Genomic DNA, 22,181 nt, shown 5'->3' with positions numbered 1-22,181 from the left:
AAACAGTAAAAACATGAATAGATTATTTTTAGTATGAACTTTTTAGTCCAGTGTCTTATATAAAGATTGCTTATTAGGGTTTTTTCCCCCCTAAGAATATCAATAGAGCAACCATCTGTGACTTTCAAAGACGTACAGATTTCTGTGAGTGTGCTTATTGACTTAAAAAGCAACAGAACTATGTCTTGTTAATCTTGTACCCTTAATGCTTGGCGCATAGTAGGTGCTCAATAAATATTTGATGAAATGGATTGAGTAGACTGCAGTGTTTCAAGCTTTTAAGCATTAGCATAAGAGCAAAAAGAAATACCATGCTGAGTCAGACTAATATTCAATCTAGCTAGCTCTAAATTCTGACAGTGGCATCAAATGCTTTCTTCTGGGAAAAGATGGTGATAGTCTTGCATGATATTGACCTCAGATATGTACTCCAGGTGTCCCTGACTCACTCTTTCCTAAACCGATCTCTCTTTTTCTGTAAAATGGCTTTTTATATTCTAAGTCAATTCATATTTATTTTAGAAAAATCAGAAAATACAGATAAAAGAAACCAGTTGGAAACACCCCAAATTCCTCCCATGTAGATGAATCAGTGCTAACTACCAGACCCGTTTCTACTGTTTATCTCTCCAGATACTTTTGAAAAACTAAGGAGAGTGGAATGGAAGATATAGAAGGAGACAGAGACATGTTTTTAAAATAAAAGCTAGGTCATATTGGGATCTTGTTTTGTAGCCAGTGTTTTCTACTTAACATAGCTTTCCATGTCAATGAATTCATTTTTTTACAGCATTGTTTTTAATTATTGCATGGTTTCTTTTTGTATGAATGTATTTAATCAGTCACTTATTGGACAGTGAAGATTGTTTTAAATTTTGCTGTTGCATACAGTGCTATGATGCTCACATTCTTTAGTGCTTACTATCTTCATCTGCGGAAACATTTACACTGCTTTTCTACTGACTTTATTAAGCCATTTTGTATCAGCCACGTAAGAGCCTAAACAATAATGATATTAGAAGAATCACATCACAAAGACAAATCATAGAAAGTATATTAATGATTTAGCACTACTTATTTGTAAATATATTAATTCTAGTTACCAAAATTTTATGTAAAGCATGCTTATTATAATTAAAGCCTTATCAGAAGGATGTTTGGCTGGCTTAGTTGGAAGAAGGTGAGACTATTGGTCTCAGAGTCAGGAGTTCCAGTCCCACTTGGGTATAAAGATTACTTAAATAAATAAATATTAAAAAAAAACTTTATCATTTTAGAAATAGGAAAGTAGAGTGTGCCTTAATATGGAAAAGTTAGATCTCCTACCTTCTCCTGATCATAGCACACTTAGTTTCTGAAAATCTGTGTGTCTCTCTTCACTTCAAATCCCCTCCAGCCCAGCCCACTGAAGGCTCTAATCTCCTATGGAACCTCCTAGACCAGCCCAAATCACCTTGGTATTTCTTAATTCCAGTGCAGTGTCATAAAGTAAACTTCCCTCCTTGGTATTTCTTAATTCCAGTGCAGTGTCATAAAGTAAACTTCCCTCCTCCCTTGGTCCTTGCCTCCCTCCTTCTGCAGTATCAAGAAGGGAGGATTGTGGAGAGACACTACTTGGCCATGATATCATTTGTTGCCAAATAAGTTATGATAATTTGTTAAATAACTTAAGCCACAGAGGATAGGAATGTTCTTTTAGCATAATAGCTCTCAGGTATTATATCAAAAGAAGTAGCATCATTGTGACTTAATCAAGAGAAAAATATTGATTTTTCATGCATATTAGAAGGGGAATTTTGGAAGAAATTATATTTTTCAGAGTCTTTGATTTTTTTAAGATTTATTTATTTGAGAGAGAGAAAGAGAGCTGGGAGAGGGACAGAAAGAGAGGGAGAGAATCTCAAGCAGACTCCTGGCTGAGTGTGAAGCCCAATGCCAGGCTTGATCTCACGACCATGAGATCATGACCCGAGTTGAATTCAAGAGTCAGAAGCTCAACTGACTAAGTCACCCAGACACCAGGTAGTTTCTTGGTTTTTAATCTATTAACAGAAAAGTAATCTGCTGCCCAAGGTAGTATCTTATCATAATACCTCATTCTCTACTCCCTTTTTTTTTTAATTAAAAAGAGAGAGAGAGAGAGAGAGAGAGAGAGAGAGAATGCATGTGCACTACATATGAGTGGGAAGAGAGGGAGAAAGTCTCCAGCAGACTCCCCGCTGACTACAAAGCCCAACTTGTAGCTTGATCCCACTACCTTAGACCATAATCTGAGCTGGAATCAAGATTTGTGTTCTTAACCAAATGAGCTACCCAGGCACCCTCCTCCTTCTCTAATTTAATCACAAAATCAGAATGTACCTGTTCTCCACTCCCAGAGGTTTCAGCAGACTCTAAGACCACAGTGAATTCATCACTTCTGCAAAACTTCAGAGACAGAGATTCCTGACAGTAACAGACATTTGGGGCTGCACACCAAAAAATCATTGTTAGGGAAAGATGTTTGGAGCAGTTTGTGAATAAGGGAGAAAAGGACAAAAGGGAGATATTATAGGAAGAAGTTAAATGGCTTAGAAATGGCAGGGAAGGAGAAGAGTAGAGGACAGAGGAATCTCCCTTGTGGGACATCTTTTCAAGGCTTGAGGAGAATCTTTGGGGACATAGTCTCCCAAGGCCTGATAATGTGGCTTCACTCTTGGGAGTGAATAGGGAGAGGAAATAAACAAGGAATATCATCCAGTTTCTTCCCTCTCCCCTTCCTTCCTCCCCACCGCTGCAAACTCTGTACAGCTTTGGAATGATTAGTTAAATTCTGTGGTAAAGATCTTAGCATTCACTGAGATAGAGTATGTATTTGACTCAACAGTAAGATGATATCCAGCAGGACCTCTACTAGCCTAAACAGTATCCTGTGTGAATTAGAAAATGTCATCCATGAGCGGAGAGAGTCCCTGAGTACATGGCTTGGCAAGTGGATGACCCCTTCCTTGAAGTAGATGCAAATCTATTTCAGGGCACCCAATGATCTGAATGGAACCCAGGCTGTGTATCAACCCTACCTGACCTTTGGCAGGATACTTTTAAGCAGGGCACAGCATAACAACCTGGTGTCCAATCAGGTGAAATCCGTTTCCTCATCTTTTGTAACTGGAGTGTCTGTGCCACTTGCATTAACCAACAGAATATGGTAGAAGTGGTGTTATGTCCCTTCCATGGCTATACGTTGAATGATATTTTTACCCTCTGTCTCCACTCTCTTGGAATGTTGCCATGGTGTGAAGAAGCCTGGAGTGAAGGACCATGTAGAGAGAAGTCCAGCTGTCCCAGATGTTCAAGCTGAGCTCAGACCCCAGCCAACCACCAGCTAAATGCAACTTTGTGACTGATCCCAGGGAAATACCAGCAGAAGGACCACCTGCTCAACCCACCAAACCATAAGAAATATTGATTCATTGCTGTTTTAAGCCACTAAGTTAAGGGGGAATTTTAAAAAAATTTATTTAACTATTTCATCTAAACTTGGTTCTCAATACGAACAAGAACATAAGCACCATTTATATTTGTGCACCCTCTGTACTCTCCAGAGAAAGGTTTTGAGATGCAAAAGCTTGGATTTATTAGAATTTTGAGAGTCTAAGCCTTGAGTGACTGCACAAAATCTGTGGTATAAACCAAATATTTTAAAGAATATGTGCTCAGTCTGAATCAGCTTTCTATCCCCACCCTAAATCTTGATAAAATTTGTGCAGAATGGGGAAAGAGAAGAGAGTCAGGGGGGATCGGAGATAGTGGGCATTGCCAGCATGCCTGAGCAGAAACTCTGGAATGTCACCATGGAGGAACGCCATATTTCATAACTATCTGGGCCACCATTCATAGAAGAAGATGTGCAGGAATGCACACCTGACCCTAAAAAACCAGCCATGAAGGAACTCTGAGAGCAAAAAAGAAACTACCTTGGAGAAGAAAAATACCCCAGGGTTTATTTCTTGGCCAATATTGAAGAATGGTAAGAACAGAAAACTTTTCTAAATGGGGCATTGGACAGCCCCAAGGCCTCTTTTGCCCCAGGAAGATTCAGAGAGCCCCCAAAATATTTTCCAAAGTAGGAGAGAATGATTTAGATCTGGTATCTTTGTAAATTAAATTTTGTCAGAAGAGAGGCATGCTTATTCCTTTACCTATCATCGGTGACTGCTTTGATGCTACCAAGGCAGAGTTGAGTGGTTGTGACAGAAACTGCATGATCTGTAAAGCCCAAGATACTTACTATCTGGCCTTTTATAGAAAAAAAAAATTGCCAATTCCTGTTTTAGATGAAGCACAGAGAGCTAGGAAAAGCTAAATTTTCTGAAATGACACATAGCAAAAATGAAATTCTAACCATGACTAAAAGGTGCATTGAGACCAGGATGTAGTATCAGCAGATGACAGCTTGGATACCAATGATGGCCTAATGCCAGTTGTCTCACACAAGTACATTTTCTGACTCCCATCCCATACCTTGGAACATTCTAGGAAGACCCTATGGAATGCAGTTGTGTTCCTCATGAAACAGGATAAGTCCCAGAACTACTGATAGTTAGTTACTACCACTGGGTGTTATATTTGAAAGAGAAATTAGACATAGGTATAGACATCAAAAAAATAGTTTTACATTTTACAATTTTACAACTTTACAAAAAATAATACTGAGTTTCTTATGTATCTGATTCTGTCTTCAGAAACTAGCACCCACTACAAGGCCTTCCATAGTAATAAGCACAGTATTGATGCAAGAAATCTATGTTGAATATTCAGCCTCAGTAGGATTTCCTTTGATCTCTTACCTTACAAAACTTCATAACAGCATTGTCTTTTTGTATAGGAAGTGTGTATTCACAACTCATGTCTTATATAAGCTTTCTCTGATGATGCTGATGCACATTCCTTTTTCCATTCCTTCCCCCCATTGTAAGTTTTTTCTTTTTTTTCCTTTCCTTTTCTTTCTTTCTTTCTTTCTTTCTTTCTTTCTTTCTTTCTTTCTTTCTTTCTTTCTTTCTTCCTTCCTTTCTTTCTTTCTTTCTTTCTTTCTTTCTTTCTTTCTTTCTTTCTTTCTTCCTTTCTTTCAGTTCCCTGAGACAACCATTCTCTTATTCCCAGCCTCAAAAGTGAAAGAGAATGGTGGTTGGGAAACATATATTAAGTGAGTGGGAAGAGACGGTGGGGCAGACATTCTGAGGTCTGTGGTTTATGTCACCAAAAAAAAAAAAAAAAAAAAAACAACTGGTGAGAATGAAAAGGAAGTTGCATCTAACCTGTTGAGACGACTTTATGTTCTTTTACTGAGAAAATTTTACTTCCTGCTTTGAGCTGGGATGTGGGGCAGGGAGAATGTTTACCGAGTACTCACTTTGTCCCAGAATTCTCCCTACATTATCTCATTTAGCTTCCACAAAATCCCTGTATAATCTCTAGGGTGAGGAGACCTCAAGAGGAACTCAATTGAAGATGCATAGCTAATTGAGTAGGACTGGGAAAGCAGGTCTGTCAGACATAAAACCCATGCTCTGTCAAGCCCATCATGCCATAAAAGTCATGAGATAATTTTGCCCTGAACCCAAGGGTAAGTGATTTTGTATCTTCAGCTTATCTTTTTTTTTTTTAATCTTCAGCTTATCTTTTTTTTTTTTTAAGATTTTATTTATTTGACAGACAGAGATCACAAGTAGGCAGAGAAGCAGGCAGAGAGAGAGGAGGAAGCAGGCTCCCCATTGAGCAGAGAGCCCAGGACCCTGGGATCATGACCTGAGCCAAAGGCAGAGGCTTTAACCCACTGAGCCACCCAGGTGCACCGGTCTTCAGCTTATCTTTAAAGCATTCATTGACAAATTCTATTTCACAGTTTCTATTTCATTTGTAAATGATGATATATGGAAGAGTTTAGCAATATACGGGTTTTTCCCACATACATATCTTACAATATCTTCAAATATATTAAATCCGAAGTTGTTAATTTTGTTTCATATAGAGATTCCTTTAAATATAAGATGCTGTGAAACAATGTTATACCACAAAACAGAGCCACTGATTTCTGTCTACAATCAGAGCACTGAGGATCACAGGAATCTCTAGATAACACAGGAGGATAAAAGAGGGCCAAAGCTAGCTAATACAGCTTTCCTTTTTTAACAATAAATCCACAAGTTGTTCATTTAGGCACTTTAAGTATAACAAAGATTCCCCCAAAGTGGCTAAAATTCTGGTATGATTCTGGTATGAATAATAATTGGTAAAATTCTGCTAAGTAATTGGCTAAAAAAAGTGGCTAAAATTCTGGTATGATTCTGGTATGAATAATAAATTGGTAATGTTACATTAAAAACATAAAATCCTCCAAAGTACTGCTTCATACTATTTAATAGTATAATTTTGACCATCTAGTTATAGCTAGAAAAATGTAAATAAAATATCTCCAAATTGGTATTTTGACATAAAATACAGGTCTCTCTTATTTTTAAGTAATATGCAAATTTCAGGTGAAAGTGAAGCACTTGTGAAGAATTTGGGGCCAATAATTCTTAATTAAATCAATCTCTTGACAAAAACAAAAAAGTGAATTGAGAAGGTACAGTAAAATTCATTAATATAAAAAAATGGAATTTTGTGAGTTTTGTAATTTAATTGTATTAGAGCCCATACAACACAACAGATGGATGTATGGAATTGCAGTGTGTGGGCTGTACTCAAGAAATCATTCAAGAAGCATATAATATAAAGCTCTTTAGTGAAAAGGTAGACTAAAGTAAGAATCATCACGCATAAATATGTTTTACAATGTCTCAGTGAGAGAGCTTCTAAAATAACTCTTCATTTCTAAAGATTGCCAAACATGAAACACCTAAGACAGCCTGTCAATTTGTTTCATGGAATTTGACCTTTCGTAGCATCACAGGCCATAGTGAACTGGATTGACTTGTTTTGCCTTTTTTTTTTTTAAAGCAGCAATTAAACCTGATCATAATCTTGCAAAAATCAGGAAATAATGTTCCAGGCCGCACACAAGTAGATGAGTTACAAAGGACTGAAAATTGTATTTTCAAAACATTTTCCTTAAATATAATAATATAATAAATATAATAATTTTACCAATTATTATTCATACCAGAATCATACCAGAATCATGCATCAGTCTTTGCTTTTTATTGTTTTTACCAAATACTAAGCAGTTTCAAAAGTTTCAATACATATTATATGTATTAAATACATATCATACAAAAAGAATGATAATGCAACAAACAACTGTGTACCTACCACTTAAAGAATATTATTCGAATACCTTCTGTGGGACCTTCTCAGATCTTACCCTTTCCTAACTTTGAATTTTGTATTAATTGTTCCTTTTTTTCTTTTCTTTTCTTTTTAAAGATTTTATTTATTTATTTGACAGACAGAGATCACAATTAGGCAGAGGGGCAGGCAGAGAGAGAGGAAGGGAAGCAGGCTCCCTGCTGAGCAGAGAGCCTGATACGGGGCTCAATCCCAGGACCCCAGATTCAAGACCTGAGCCAAAGGCAGAGGCTTTAACCCACTGAGCCACCCAGGCGCCCCTCCTTTGCTCTTCTTTAGAGTTTGCTATGCATGTTTGTATGCCTAGACAAAATACTGGTTAATTGTGTACATTTTTTTCCCTAAGTCAGTTCCTTTTTTTTTTTTTTTTCTTAATTGAAGTATGAATAACCTACAGTGTTACATTAGTTTCGGGTGTACAATATAATAATTCAACAATTTTACGTATTACATTGTACTCATGGCAGTAAGTGTACTCTAAGTCCTCTTTATCTATTTCATCCATCTCCCCACTCACCACCTTTCATACATTTTTACATTTTGGGGGAAAGATTTATTTATTTTAAAGAGTAAACTTGAGTAGGGGAGGGGCAGAGAGAGACGGAAAGAATCTGAGGCAGACTCCCTGCTGAGCCCTTGATCTCATGACCCTGAGATCAGGACTTGAGCTGAAATCAAGAGTCAGATGAACTGACTGAACCACCCAGGCATCCCTGCAACATTTTTACATTTTAGATATTATAGAAATGCATGTATGATATTCTGCTGCTTGATTTTTTTTTGCTCACTATTTAGATGGCATTTATACATGTTTTCTCATGTAACTGTTACTACTTAATTTCACACTGTGTTGGGTTTATCCATTCTGCTCTTGATCAACGTTTAAAAAATTTCCAGGTGCATGTATGAGAGAGAGATTACAAACAATATTGCTAAGAACATTCTTATACTTGCCTTCTGGTACATATGAAAGAGCTTCTCTTAGATAAATATCTAGGAGTAAAATTGCTAGGTTATAGCAAATTTACCAGATAATGGCCAGTTATTTTCCAGAGTGGTTATATAACACATCCTTATGGTTTAGATGGCATGCTCCTTTACTAAACTATACTATATATATGTTTATATATAAACACATATATGTGCACAGACATATAATTATATATATATTACTCCTTTTAAACTACCATTTCTTTTCTGAAAATAATTTTATATGCTAGAAACCTAAATAACAGTATTAGTGCTGCTTTTTCAAAGAACCAAGAATTGTGAAAGATGTGGTTGATTGGGAATTTTTGTTATTTGTTGCCAGGAAACAAAATATTAATGAAAAAAAAACGGGAAGAATGTTTTAGTTATGTCTTAACAGATGCAAAAACAAATGTATTTATTTTTCATTTGCCTTCCATTACACTACTGATGTCTTCATTTCTAGGACTGAAATAGGCATTCACTCCATTCTCATTCCTGGTCTTTGGTCTGCTACAGAAGTACAAGGGCTGACTGCTGACATTCAAAATAATGTGTTATGCAAGAAACCAATTTCAGGCATGGAGGGAAAGCTGCTCTTCTTTAGCTATAACTTCTAAAAATCATCAGAATGGGAGTACTGGAAAAGATTTTAAAGTCTTTTTGTCTCCAACATAATTTTTTGTACTTTTTTATATTTTCTCTTGTAACAATCCTCCACTTTAAGTTGAAGAGGGTTCTTCAACTGTCCAACTGGGTATATTTCAAATATTCTAAAAGTTTAGACTTTACTTAACTAAAATCCTCTGGGTACAATAACACCAGAAGCATATGCTTCTCATTTATATCTAATAAGATTTCTTTAATCAGTGCAGGCCTATAAAAACAAATTGTTCTTTAGAAGAAACATTTTGTAAAATGCTAAAAAAAAAGGGGGGGGGGCTTGAAAAAAAACCCTAAAAACCTGTCTTTGTGTAAACAGCCTACTTTTCCTAAGGGGCGCCTGGGGGGCTCAGTGGGTTAAAGCCTCTGCCTTCGGCTCTGGTCATTATCCCAGGGTCGTGGGATCGAGCCCCGAATCGGGCTCTCTGCTCAGCAGGGAGCCTGCTTCCCCTCTCTCTCTGCCTGCCTCTCTGTCTACTTGTGATTTCTGTCTGTCAAATAAATAAATAAAATCTTTAAAAAAAATAATGATATTAAGAGTGAATATTAATGAGGGGTTCCTGGGTGGTGCAGTCAGCTAAGCATGTTTGACTTTGGTTTCAGTTCGGTTGTGATCTCAGGGTCCTGAGATCCCTGAGGCAGTCTGTGCTCTGCCAGGAGTCTGCTTGAGATTCTTTCTCTCTCTCTCTCCCTTTGCCCCTCCCCACCATGCACACACTCTCTATCTCAAATAAATGAATAAATCTTAAGAAAAGAGTGATTATTAATGAATGCTTATTATGTATACTAAGTATTTTACCTACTTTATTTCATTTAATTTGCACAAAACCCCTTTGATGCTGGTTAACGGTATGACCATGTTACAGATGAGGAAAGTGAGATTTAGAAAATTATGTAAATTACTCAGACTAGAGAGCTCTTGAAGAGCAAAGTGAGGCTAACCCCACGCAGGCTAACACAGAAGCTTGTGTCCTTAATCACACTGAGCAATTCCAAATAATGGTAGGAGTTTTCCATTGGTAGCTACCTTCTCACATCTAAGAGTTTTGATGGTCTAAGACACATATATACACTTCAGTGTGAATGAAATGACTGCTGTGTATACGTTGTGCTATGGGGAGTATTACAAGGTGGGGAGTAATACAAGGGCTCATTCGGTGTGAATGAGTGTAGATGGGACAGGGTTGGGGGATAAAATACAAAAACACATAAAAGCAAAATATGACAAGTGCCATATGAGATATACTGTGGTGATGCATGAGGGAAAGAAATCCTTTTGACTAGAGGGATGTGAAGAGTCTTTCTTTGTAAAACAGGTTATATGAATCTTCTGAGGAGGGTGAAAGGGAAAATCAGGACTTTGCACAAAGCCTGCCCTGCAGCCAAAAGCTCGAGGCAAATTAGGCATGACTTGTTCTATTTCAACCTGGTTGAGCTAGGACAGATTATGTATAAAGAAGATCTAGATGCCAGGGGTGAAGAATTTGTGTTTAATTATTAGACAGAGGGGAGGCACTGAAGGTTTTGAAGTGTGGAGTGACGCCATTCATTCAACAAATATTTGTGGTGTGTCAGTGTGTGCCAGGCACTGTGTTAGATGCTGGAGTGAAAAAAGGACAGTCCATTCACTGCCCTCATAGCTCTTATAGGTTGATGGCAGAGAAAGAAACCAATTGGCATCACCAGTGACAAAGTAATGATTGTGCACAGAACGGGACAAAACTGTGTAGAAAAGAACTTTGATGCTTTGGTTTCTCTGATTCTTTTTTTTTTTTTTTCCAGAAATAAACATTTTGCTTTAGAATAATTTGAGGTTCTATTAAAAGTTATTTTAAGATAGTATTAAATAATGACTTTTTTCTATTTAAAAAGGTATGTAATGAATCTGAACTTCTGGGATTATGTTTATAGATCTGCAAAACATTATTTTTTAAAAATTTTATTTATTTATTTATTTATTTATTTATTTGACAGACAGAGATCACAAGTAGGCAGAGAGGCAGGCAGAGAGAGAGGGAGAAGAGGCTCCCCGCTGAGCAGAGAACATGACGTAGGGCTCAATCCCAGGAACCTGAGATCATGACCTGAGCTGAAAGCAGAGGCTTTACCCACTGAGACACCCAGGTACCCCTGCAAAACATTTTCTTGATAGTAGTTTCTAGCACAGGTGATTTACAAAATTCATCTCAGTCACTATTAAAACTGCTAATTGATGATTTGAGGTCTATCATTCCATCTCAGAACTCTGTGAAATAAATCCCAAAAAGACAAAGGCTACTTTTTACAGGTTGGTTCTTGGCACAATACAAGCTGTTCCTGTCACTAAATCGATACCCATGTTGAGGGGATGTCTTTGGACTTTTGAATTTGACTCTAATTCCTCTAACTATAACAAATCATGGAGTTCTGCTTGAGTTGGAGAATTCTGTAGTGACCAATTAAGTATCACAACTAGGGGAAAGCCTGTTTCAAAAGAGGGCTGTAGGAAAGGCATATAAACTAATTACCTGACTACAATCAATCACCTTTATGAAAAAAATGTTCGTGGTAAGACCTGCTTGTAGTAAAAGTTTTTAGAGGCTTGGGAGCATAAAACTCAGAGATGTCTGGAAATGAAAAACTAAAGAAGGTTACTGAATTTATTCTACAATAATAGTGTCTCAGTAGAAAATAACAGTTTAAAGTAAGTACAGCAAAACAATCTAATCCACATGACGACACAAACTGATGGGTGGTGGTGAGCGAGGATAAGTTAGGAATAAGAAACCAGATTGCCAAACGTTAAAAAGAATTTAAATATACTGATGTTTAGTTTCCTTTAAACAGCTCCATACCTGATGCTGACAAACGTGGATACGAATGTGGTAAAACGGCGTATGTTAATTGCCAACATTACATAACTAATATTTACTCTAAAATATTTCTTCCAAAGAATTTTGTCATCATCAGATATCCATATACATTAGGTGTTCTTTGTTTATGCTTTAAAATCTGTATATATTATATTTTTCTTTCTTCTTTCAGGATTAAAGCAAAATTTTATGTTCTCTACTATAACTACCTTAAGAATATCCTAAATATTAAAGGTATTATTTGCTCAAATAAATTGTGTTATGACAGAAAGAACTCCTCAATGTTTCCATACCAGTGATATTTCACTCTAGTGTTTACCTGATGTGAGATTTCACAGCAACAAAAATCCTACTATATATTGTGTTTTTATTTGGTATCTATTAAGAATGTGTTTGACTGCAATTTATGGGAAAAAAATCTGACTAGCAGTGACTTAACAAATAGAGGATTATTTTCTGGAAAACTATACAGCAACATGCAGAAGAATGAAACTGAATCACTTTCTTACACCATGAACAAAAATAAAGTCAAAATGGATGACAGACCTAAATGTGAGGCAGGAAACCATCAGAATCCCAGAGAAGAACACAGGCAGCAACCTCTTTGACCTTGGCCACAGCAATTTCTTCTTAGACACATAACCAGAGGTGAGGGATACAAAAGCAAAAATGAAATATGGGGAGTTCATCAAGATAAAAAACTGCACAGTGAAGAAAATAATCAACAAAACTAAAAAGCAGGCCCCAGAATGGGAGACAATATTTGCAAACAATATGTCTGATAAAGGGGTAGTAACTAACAAATCTATAAAGAATTTTTCAAACTCAACACCCAACAAACAAATACTTTAGTTAAGAAATGGGCAGAAGACATGAATAGACGTTTTTGCAAAGAAGACACCCAAATGACTCACAGACTCATGAAAAGATATTCAACATCAATCATCATCAAGGAAATACTAGCCAAAATCATGATGAGATACCACCTCACACCTGTGAGAATGGCTAAAATTAATAACAGGAAACAGCAGATGTTGGTGAGGATGCAGAGAAAGAGGAAGGCTCTTATGCTCTTGGTGGAAATGAAAACTGGTGCCGCCACTCTGGAGAACAGTATGGAGGTTGCTCAGAAAGTTAAAAATAGAACTATCCTATGACCAGGCAATTGCAGTATGAGGTATATCCAAAGAATACAAAAATAATGATTCAAAGGAGTACATACACCCCGATGTTTATAGCAGCATTATCAACAATAGCCAAACTATGGAAGAGCCCAAGTGTCCATCAATAGATGAATGGATAAAGAAGATGTGGTATATACATATACATTATACATATATTGTATATATGTATAGTGTGTATATATATACACATTATACATATATTGTACATATATATGTATACATTATACAAATATATACTTATGTGTATATATATAAATATAATCGATTATTAATAGCCATCAAAAATAATATCTTTCTACATGCAATGATGTGGATGAAGCTAGAGTGTATTAGGCTAAGTGAAATAAGTCAATCATATAAACACCATAAGACTTCACTTATATGTGGAATTTAGGAAACAAAACAGATGAACATATGGGAAGGGAAAAAAAAAAGAGTGAGGGAAGCAAATCAAAAGAACATCTTAACAAGGGACACCTGGGTGCCTCAGCTGGTTAAGCATCTGCTCAGGTCATGATCCCAGGATCCTGGGATGGAGTCCTGCATCGGGCTCCCTGCTGAGCAGGGAGCTTCTCCCTCTACCAGCTGTTCCCCTTGCTTGTGCTCTCTTTCAGTCTTTCTCTTTCTCTGACAAATAAATAAATAAAATCTATTTTTTTTAAAGAACTTCTTAACTCTAGAAAACAAAGAGGGTTGATGGAGGGAGGTGGGTAGTGGATGAGCTAAATGGGTAATGGGTATTAAGGAGAGCACTTGTTATGATGAGCACTAAGTATTATATGTAAGTTTTGGATCACTAAGTTCCACTCCTGAAACCAGTATCACATTACATGTTAGCTAACTAAAGTTTAAATAAGAATTTGGAAGAAAAAATACAGAGGGTTGTTTTCTCACATAACATGTCTAGAAGTAGGTGGTTGCTGCCCTTGGTTTACTCAGTAATATAATCAATAACATTTATTTTTCTGCCCCACTGTCATTAGGATGTTGGTTTTCCTTCCCTCTGGTTATCATCTCAGGACCAAAAAATGACTGCTATTGGCCAGCAAAACATCTATGCTCAAGCTAAAGTGGGAGGGAGGCAGGAGCTCTCAGCTACTTCTGTCTCTTGTCAGAAAGGCAGAAGCTTTTCCAGAAACCCCCTTTGCAACTTCTTATATCTTAGGGCCACCACAGGTTTCAAAGAAGGCTGGGAAAGCAGGAAGCAAGATTCTCACGATTTGGATTATTGTGAGACATTGCCCAGGGGTGGTTACATTGACATTTCAAACAAAACTATAAATTCTCAGCAAAGAAGTTGGGAAACAGATATTTGATTGGGAACAAAAAAAGGGTCTGTTTAAATGCCCGAATCATTTGGAAGGTAAAATTCGTAAAGACTGGGGTTGTGTCTCATCCTTTTCTTACATACAGGACTTAAGTCATAACAAAAATTGTTGATGGCATAAATCCTGTATTAGATAGCGATATATGGACTATATCTTTTATTTTTAAAAAAGATGTATTTATTTATTTATTTATCTATGAGAGAAAAAGAGAGAGAGAGAGAAGGAACAGAAGGAGAGGGACAAGCAAACTCTCTGCTGAGCACAGAACCCGATGCAGGACTCTATCTCAGGTCCCTGAGATCATCACCTGAGCTGAAACCAACAATCAGCTACTCAATCAACCGAGCCACCCAAGCGCGCCTGGACTATGTTCTATGTATTAAGGTAGTATCACTGAATTTCACGGCATTGTACCAATAAGAGAGGTACTATACAAAACTTAGCTCAGACTTCTGTAACAAAATACCATGCACTGGGGGGCTTACATAGCAGGTATTTATTTCTCCCAGTTCTGAAAGTGGAAAGTCCAAGCGCAACATGCCACCAGATCCAGTTTCTGATGAAAGCACCTATCCTGGCTTATAGACGGCTGACCACCTTCTTGCTGTGTCCTCATATGATGGAAAGATAGCACTCTTCTTAAAAGGACACAAATCCCAACATATGTTATGACCCCATTCCATGACCTCATCTAAACATAACTACCTCTTAAGGGTCCTACTTTCAAATACATCACATGAGGAGTTAGAGCTCAACATAGGAATTTGGGGAGGGACAAAAACATTTAACCTATAACATATATAACTAATATCCAATTTTACATAAATAAATATATATAATGACACATATATATGCAGACTTTGATTCCAAGTCTTTGAATACTTATTATACATTCCTGTGACCAAAAAATTGTAGTCACTGAAAAACACTAACAGAAAATAGTTCTAGCTTTTAAGGCATCAAAGTCAAGACATAAAAGCTAAATACAAATTGAAGCTGAACTAAAATGTTATGGAATCTATACAATAATGTCAGCCTTTTTACTTGATGTCCATTGTGTATTAGCAATATAACGTGTTTTTATTTTATTAAAATTTCCCAACAATGCTGTGAAGTAGTCTCTGACCTCATCTTAAGGATTAGGAAACTGAGGGGCACCCAGCTGGCTGAGTCAGAGGAGCATGTGACTTTTGGTCTCAGTGTTCTGAGTTTGAGCCCCAACTTGGGTGTAGAGATTGCTTAAATAAATTAAAAAAAAAAAACAAAACACTTGAAAAAGAAAAGAGATTAGGAAACTGAGGACCCTGAGAGTTTAAGCAACTTGTTCCAGGTCCTCCAAGTCATAAGCAATGGATCTGAAGTTTGGAATAGCTCTCTCTTTTCCCAAAGCTATGCCTGCACAAAGCACACACACCACCACAGGCTGCTTGCTTCATTCTGTGACTAGAAGCCTCCCTCCTCATGTTGCTTTGTTTTAACCCTTCTTCGTTCTCAACGTTTTCATGGTGACTTAGATAAATGGGCAGAGGGAAACAAGATCAGATTACGGAGATGATAAAATGATGAGGGATGAGATCATGAAGAGAGACAACGCTAAGAGCAAGAGATGTGGATGGGTTGAAGGAGAGCCGAGAGAGAGCCCATGGAATGCTGAAGGCAGCAAACAGGAAGGGGAGAGAAGGGAATGAAAACCGACGGGGTATTTCTCCAGGCTGTGGGTCCGAGGAATGGCAGGAGCCCACTCCACGTCCCTGCTCTCTCTGATCTCCGGCCATGCATGTGGCTTGGCCTTGTCCCTCTAACAGCAAGATTCTGGGAGAGGCTCGTGGTAGTGACTGAATTACACTTTCCCTAGCTATTCTTGTGTTCCAGTTCTCCCTTGAAGGTCATTTATGGTTAATCTCAAACCACATACATATTTAACTCTCCTTTTAGTTACATTCCAGAAGGCTGTTCTCAAACAAGCATGAGTTAATACTCTAAGCTTCAGTAACCACAAGCTGAGATTAATCTGCCCTAATGTCACTGTGTTCCTCCTCTTCAAGGGAGTTTAAAGAATGATGTGGGAAAAGCCTTACTCAATTTGCCCCTCCTTTTCCTTCACTATTAATGTAGCATAGAATCTCCTATATGGAAAGGAGCTCGAGGTCCTAACCACTCAGTCAGGACTGCAATCTACCCATCCCTCTTTAACAGCCTCCAAAGTGGTCTTTTAGCTATATTTGAATGCTTCTTGTCTAGGGAGTTCACCACTTCTGCAGACAGGCTTTTCCATCTTTGGATGACTCTTTCGGAGACAGCTTTTTTGGTTTGTTTTTTTGCCAGTGAGGATAACTGAGATATTCCACAAAAACAAAGGCCCTAAATTGTCAGCAACTTTTTAACAGCAGAGGCTGTTTCTTACTTACATTTACTTACATTACTTACATACTTATTTCTTACAGTATGTGCCTCCCCCAGGTCAGCTTGGCTCTGCCCCACTTTGACTTCCCTCTGGGAAAGGAGGTAAAGACGAAAAGAGTCCACGGCAAATCCCACGCTGTACTGAAAGTGTCTACATTCCATTAGCTAACAAAAGTCACATGAAATGTGTGTTCCAACCCAGGGTGGAACAAGGAAAGGGGAGAAACATCCTAGAGAAAAAAAAAGCAAATATTTTGAATGATAATATAATCTACCACGTATTTATTGAGTCAAAATCCTTTTCCACCTAACATTCCCACCTGTGGTTTTTGCTCATCATCTTTTCTTCCTACCAGTTCTGTAAGTATTAGAAAACTACAATCATGTTCTCTCTGAGCTGTCTCCTTTCCAGTCTAATCAGCTCCAATTCTTTCATCAAACTGTTCCCTATATTTAGTGTTCTCACCTAACACCCTCTTTTAAAGCCTGCTCAGCCATCTTAGGTCCTCTGGTGAGAAAATTGTTGACTTATGCTCCAGAGGAGGGCATCCCTTGACACATCCCCTTTTGGGATGATGGGTTTTGTCTGATACTGAGTGTATAAGAACCCCCCCCCCCCCAAAAAAAAAAGTTTTCTTAAAAAGATACCCTATCCTACCTATAGCTCTCCATATTTTTCATTAGCTCAGATCCTTCAGCTTTCCACAAACTTCCAGGTTCCTTGACTCTACACATCAGAATGTGCAATTCTCGTGAGATGAGATGCAGATGTCATATCCCTGACTATACTTTAGTTAGCTTATTAGCGATTTGAAAAGGGATATGAATGGGAAAAAGTAGTTGTACTGGAAAAATTGCCCAAGCCTCCTGTTGTTGTATAGGACTGGTGCATAGTGTGGACTTTGCAAACAGATGGTCTCAGATCAAACCTGACTTCACTAAATACTACCTATGTGACCTTGGACAAGTGACTTAACCCTGAGCTTTTATTTCCTCACCTAATGAGTTTGGGATAATAATAGTTATTTTCTCCATGTGACTTTTGAGAGGACTAGTGAATGTATTCTCTTGTTACCATATTGGGGTAAAGGTCAAACCTGTGTCTGCTGTCACTTAGGGAACAGGTCCTCTAGCATCCCCTAGGCTCTCCGTAGCTGAGCACACCTTCTCTCCCCAAGACGCCCTTCTGGCCTTAGGACATCTTTCATTCTCAATGTTAAAAAGAGAACTAGAGGCCACTTCCCCCAGGACAGTCAGCCAAGACCTACTTGCAGTTTCATCTTCTCCAAGAGTGGAATTTAAGACTAGCATTCTGGAGTTTTCTGGTCAGCACCAACTGGGTAATCTATCACATGAGTGTCTCTATCCCCCAAAGGAAGATGAGGTGGTCCACTTAATGAGACCCCCTGCCCTTCCCTGCAGGGGAAGGTGACCTTGCCTGAAAGAATCCTTTCTTTTCTTTTGCTATTAACATTCCCGCCCCACCCTTATTCCTATAAAAATCTTGCATTTTGTAAATTTCCTCAGAGCTCCTTCCTATTTGTTAGATGGGATGCCGCCGGTCTTGAGAACTGCTTAATCGAGGCAATTACATCTTCAAATTTACTCAGCTGAATTTCTGTTCTTTAACACAAAGTTGGCATTATCCAAGCTCAACCAGTATCTCTCAAAGTGTTCTCTAAGAACAAGCTGCACTGAGGGGTCCCCAGGTGGCTCAGGCAATTAATTTCCGCTCAAGTCATGATGTCACGGTTGTGAGTCTGAGCTCTGTTGTGAGTCTGTTTCCAGGCTAACCTGGGAGTCTGCTTAAGATTCTCTCTTCCTCTCCCTCCGACCATCACCCCTGCAATGTGCACATGCACTCCCTCTCTCTTGCTCAAATAAATCAATCTTAAAAAAAGAACAAGCCAGCATTGAAATCACCTGGTGGACAACTTGGCCCTATTTCAGATTTACAGAGTATGGAACTGGTTAGTCTGCATTGTAACAGGCTCTTTGTGTAGGGTTGCCAGATAAAATATGAGATTTCCAGTTAACTTTGATTTTCACATAAAACATATTTTTAGTTTAAGTAAGTACCATGAAATATTTGGGACATACTTGTGCTAAAAAATAATTTGTTGTTTATCTTGAATTTTAAATTTCGCTGTGTGTTGTGTATTTATTTTTTTTTTTTATTGAAGTACAGTTGACACATTGCATCCTACATTTTTAATTGCTGAATTTGGCAAACCTATCCCAGATTTGTGATGCCTACTAAATTTGAGAACCACTGATATAAAAGATTTGGCAAAAATGTCAAATCCAACTTCATGAGTTTCCTCTCAAGGAAAAAGAACCCAAAACTACAGAAATAAGCTACATAACTTGTGAGTCCCCAAAACAAATATGCAAAAGAGCAAGAGTGCAGTTGTCTTTTTTTCAGAATAGTTTAGCTTTTGTTCCAGTAGCCACAACAGCAAAAGTAAACAATCCAGTAGCCAGAGAAGAATCCATGTCCTTATTTCTCTCATGCGAGTCTGTGTGTAGCTTTGGCTTGGGCTAAGCCATTTCCTCTATGTTTGCCTGTCTTTTTCTTTTTCTTTTCTTTTCTTTTCTTTTCTTTTCTTTTCTTTTCTTTCTTTTCTTTTCTTCTTTCTTTCTTTCTCTCTTTCTTTTCCTTCCTTCCTTCCTTTTTGTCTTCCTCTTTATTTCTTTCCTCTGTTTTTGTTTTCACTTTTATTACAGAATTTTCTGCAGCGTACACACAAACAAAGAGACAAGTGCAATGAACCCTCACATACCCATCACCCAGCTTCTACAGTTACTCACCTTTGCCGATCTTTTTCATTTATAACCTACTGTCTTTGGTTTTGCTTTGTTTCCCTTGGGGTTATGGTATTCTGAAGGCCTTGCTTTTTTTGTTTGTTTTTATTTAAATTCCAGTTAGTTACGCGACTGTGCAATATTAGTTTCAGGTGTATGATATAGTAATCCAACATTTCCACACAACACTCGATGCTCAGCACAAGTGCACTCCTCCATCCCCATCACCTGTTTCACCTGGCCCCCACCTCCCCTCTGGTAACCATCAGTGTGTTCTCTATAGTTATGAGTCCGTTCCTTGGTTTGCCTCTCTATTTTCCTCCTATGATCATTTGTTTTGTTTCTTAAAGTCTCACGTATGAGTAAAATCATATGGTATTTATCTTTCTCTGACTGATCTTTCTTTCTTTCTGTTTCCCTTTTTCTTCCTTTCTCTTTCTTTTTCTCTTTTTCTGTTTCTTTTTCTTTATTCCCTTTCCTTTCTTCATTTTTTCCTTCTTTCCTTCCTTCCTTCCCTCCCTCCCTCCTTTCTTTTTGGTCTAATATCCCTATGTTGGTCGTCATCTACTAATTTTCCATTTGGCACTTCCTCTTTTGCTCTCCCAGAAGACATACTGGGTGTGTCTTCCTCTGTCTGCCCCACCTTCCAAATATCAGAATACTCTGCCACATGGCCATCATTCACTTAATACCCAACCTGGTCTCCCTCAATTTCAGTCCTCTGATGGCAACTTCTTAACTCATAACTCTTCGTTTTTATGTGTAATATAGTAATGCGTTTGTAGGCTTTGTGCGCATTTACAGAATCCTTAAAATAAACTTTAACTTAGTGGATTTTCACAAAACCCCTATAACGTAACCAGTTGCGGTGCAGGGCTCAGAAAGTGTAAGCGACAGCAAGACTTTGGTCTGACGGGTTTATTCCTAGAGCAGACACTTTCCACTCAGCCATTGCTTCACCTCAGCTTATGACACTTAAGTTGTTCATCTGTCATTTAAAACACAGCTGTGTGACTTTGGGCAAGGTTTTTTGTTTTTTTTTTTTAACCTTTTTAAACTTCAATTTCCTCATTTGTAAACTTAGGTTACTCGTAGTACCTACGTCATGAGGCACTGGATTTAATGAGACAGTCTGGGTCTCTGTAACGGCACTTAGGAAGCACTTCAGAAATGTTCGCCATTATGAAAGCTGCCCTCTGGGCTACGTCGTCTCCAGGCCCCGTTCTTCTCAGTGTGTCTTTCAGCAAAGGCAAAACATGGGAAATCTAGGCCAAAACTAGCAAAAAGAGAAGTACGGATGGCGGCAGAAGGAGGTAATGGTGATCTAGGCTCATTTTTCTCTCAGCAAACACTTCCTCTTTCATACCATTCCCCACCCTTTATTCGCACCACTTTATTTCTCTGTGCAGTAACAGTTTTAGTTCTCCTGAACTGGACGCAACAGTCTGGAGAAGAACTAATTGAAATAGTAAAGTCTTCAGTCAAATGCGGGGACTAGAGTGTAGTACCAAATGCTCGCCTCTTGCCTACCTTCTGCATTTATACTAACCTCCTTCAGTTTTCCTTTGTCCCCTAGTAATTATGGTGTCTGAGTGCCAGCTGTCTGGAACAACATTATTGCTGTGTTCATCTTCTTTTCCCGTTAGGGTCTTTATATGATAATAGGCAGTGTGATAGCGTGATATCCCTGGAGGATGAGATAGAGTACAGTCTGTGGGCTTGGTTTGGTTCGTCCGCCACCCCCCCCTTTTTTTATTCTACTTTTGGAAAGGTGGAAATGGGTAGACATTACCATTGTTTTTTTCTGCTAGAAACTCTAAATGTCTTAATCAAATTTAGACGATTACTGTGTATTTGGATGGTTTGCCTTTTGCTGTTGAGACAGGTATCATAATTGCTTTACTCCTCCATCTGGAAAACGCTGATCTGTTTTTCCTCTAAGGTGTGGAATTGTTGCCCCTTTATATCTAACAGGTTGGATTATGTCCAGGTATTCCATACAGGCCCTCCCATGGAAGAAAATTACCTCAGAAATCTTCAGGGGGGGGGGTGGGTGGGGCACCTATGTGGCTCAGTCTGTTAAGCCTTCAGCTCAGGTCATGATCCCAGATTCTTGGGATAGAGCCCGGAGTCAGGCTCCCTGCTCAGTGGAGAGTCTCCTTCTCTCTCCTTCTCCTCTTTCTTGTGGACCCTCTCTATCTGTCTCTCTCTCTGCCAAATAAATAAATAAGATCTTTAAAAAAAAGAAAGAAAGAAAGAAAGGAAGGAAGGGGGAATGATGGAAAGGGAGAGAGAGAGAGAGAGAGAGAAATCTTCAGGAGGTCAAATACTCTGTCTTTGAATGGTATGAGGAAATAGACTATACCTGGGCCATACACTTGACCTTTCTCTGCCCACTGAGATTCTAAGACTTTGATGAGGCCCATTTTAGTTGCTATCTTATTCAGCAAACAGTTCAATCCCACAAATATTGAGTAAGCAAGTACCGTGTGCAGGACATTCATTCAATAAATATTTTCAACTTCAATTGTGTATTCATGCATGGGAGATTCACCTACAAGAAGAAGAAGAAGAGAAAAAGATAAGGAGGAGGAGAAGGTGGTGGAGGAGAAATCCCTGCTCTCAAGGAACTTCAAAGCTTCCCACAG

This window comes from Mustela lutreola, chromosome 3, assembly GCF_030435805.1.
Source record: "Mustela lutreola isolate mMusLut2 chromosome 3, mMusLut2.pri, whole genome shotgun sequence".
NCBI classification, from domain to species: Eukaryota; Metazoa; Chordata; class Mammalia; order Carnivora; family Mustelidae; genus Mustela; species Mustela lutreola.
Note: the sequence above shows the minus strand (reverse complement) of the source record.